The sequence below is a fragment of the Amaranthus tricolor genome, chromosome 7 (genome assembly GCF_026212465.1).
Source record: "Amaranthus tricolor cultivar Red isolate AtriRed21 chromosome 7, ASM2621246v1, whole genome shotgun sequence".
In the NCBI taxonomy this organism is placed as follows: domain Eukaryota; kingdom Viridiplantae; phylum Streptophyta; class Magnoliopsida; order Caryophyllales; family Amaranthaceae; genus Amaranthus; species Amaranthus tricolor.
The window spans coordinates 16,102,027-16,104,221 of record NC_080053.1 but is presented as its reverse complement, the minus strand read 5'-3'; the positions used below and the strand labels follow the sequence as shown (position 1 = coordinate 16,104,221).

The following is a 2,195-nucleotide window of genomic DNA, read 5'->3' as shown; positions in this document are numbered from 1 at the left end:
ATCTCTTGTTGATCTTCAGGCTTCTTGATGTTGAGGAGTTGAACGTGATGTTTGGCTTCTTGAGCTTGGGGATGATCTTGTACTTCCAAGTGTGCTTGGACTCGGAGATGATGGGTTTGTTGGTTGGTCTACTCCGTGTTCTTCACTTGGATCTCTTGGAAAAGTATCTCCTTCGCGAGCTTCAATTTCTTTTTTTTTTCCACGTCCATTCGGCAGTTTCGTTGAAAATTACGTCTCTAGAGATGATTAATTCTTTAGATTCAGGCTTGTAAAGGTGATATCCTTTTGTTTCGTGACTGTATCCAATGAATATGCATTTTTCTCCCTTCTCATCGAGCTTTTCCCGATTCTCCTTCGGGATGTGGGCATAAGCTACGCATCCGAACACTTTGAGGTGCTCTACTCTTGGCTTTCTCTTGTGTCAAGCTTTATATGGTGTTAAATCCTTAATTGCTTTTGTGGGAGATCTATTGAGGATATATACTGTCGTGTGAACAGCTTCGGCCCAGTATCTTTTGGGTAGATGTTTACCCTGCATAATGCTGCGGACCATCTTTGCTATAGTGCGGTTTTTTCTTTCTGCGACACCATTTTGTTGAGTTATACACCTTGCTGTAAGTTCTTTTTTAATTCCATGCTTCTTACAGAAGCTGTTGAATTCGTTGCTTGTAAATTCTCCGCCACGATCCGTTCTAAGTATCTTAAGAGAATGCCCACTTTGATTTTCTATGAGGGCTTTGAATTGCATGATGTGGGAAAAAGCTTTTGATTTTTTCTCCAAGAAATATACCCACATCATGTGGGAGTAGTCATCTACGAACAAAAGAAAATATCTTTTTCCGCCAAAAGAAGGATTCTTGGTAGGACCCCAGATATCTGCATGAACAAGCTCTTGAGGAGCCTTGGTCCTCTATGATGCGGTAGGAAATGGCAATCTGTGCATCTTGCCATATATACAGCTTTTGCAAATTTTTCTTTCATTTTTTATTGATGGTAGTCCAATTACCATTTCTTTTTATTTTAATAGTTTTAGATTGTTAAATTTAAATGCCCGAATCTCAAATGCCATAAGGTGGATTCATCATTTATTATCTTAAAGCCAATTCTTCAAATGGCATTTTTAATGGGAATATCTTTTTAGGAGACTGTTGTTATTATCTGACCCATATTTTTATCATAGATTTGACATTTGTTATTCTCAAATTTAACCATATATCCTTTTTTACTTAATTGGCCTACACTTAATAAATTTTGTGCAAGTTCGGAAACATAGAAAACTTCATGAATTAATTTTGATGATCCATTTTTTGTTTTAACAACAATTGTCCCTTTTTCCGACGACATCTTCTTTTTTACCGTCGCAAGTGTGATGTATGTTTTAACATTTTCATCAGGAGTGACAAAATAATTATTATTGCCAGTTATGTGATTTGAACAACCACTATCAATATACCATATGTCACTTACTTTTTCTTGTGCATTTAATCTAGTGTAAAATATTTGATCTCCAAAATTATTATTTTCGGAATAGTTTGCTTTTTCTTTTTGTCGATACCAGCAATCTTTTTCGAGGTGAGTATGTTATTTACATGTAACGGTCCCGTTTAAGTGACCCGAAAATCCATATGAAAATACAAATTTCGGTTCACTTTTTGGACTCCAGAGAAGACTTTTCTCTAGGACCGTCAACGTTCCGTCGATAAAGAAATATAGATAAACAGAAAACAAAACCAATGTGAAAGGTAATAAGTCAGCGGAAGCTCTAACGTACAACTCGAGAGCCTAGAGGCCTCTAAACAAACTAATCGAAATAGCGGAAACGAAAAGAAAACTATCTCTTTTGTTACATTAATTCAGAGTTTCTCTCTACTCACAATCTAATACAAAAGGTAAAACATAGTGTTGATTATTACGGTTTCTACGTCGAGATCTCACACCAGACCCCACCTGCAATCAACCTACCAGTGGTCGTAAGACAACACCAGTAGGTTCCAAAGGAACAACCAATACACGTCAGAGACTTCATACAAATATCAATCAGGTTGAATACAAGCAGAAAGTTCATCCTAGCATGCATAGGCTCTATACATTTATTATTAATTAATCCCAACTTGTAACGTTGCACGTCCTGTTCAGGTCGTTCAAGTATAAACCATTCATTATTAGAATATTCAACCTTGTAACGTTGCCCGTCC

General features: G+C 36.7%; 1 long non-coding RNA gene across 1 annotated transcript in view; it reads right to left on the bottom strand.

The window, feature by feature from the left end:
* Positions 1-1,442: 1,442 nt before the first annotated feature.
* LOC130817820 (uncharacterized) overlaps positions 1,443-2,195 on the bottom strand; it is a 12,486-nt gene continuing 11,733 nt past the window's right edge. The window contains exon 3 of the long non-coding RNA XR_009043861.1: positions 1,443-1,958. This is a non-coding gene — a long non-coding RNA (uncharacterized LOC130817820). The remainder of the gene's footprint in view (positions 1,959-2,195) is intronic.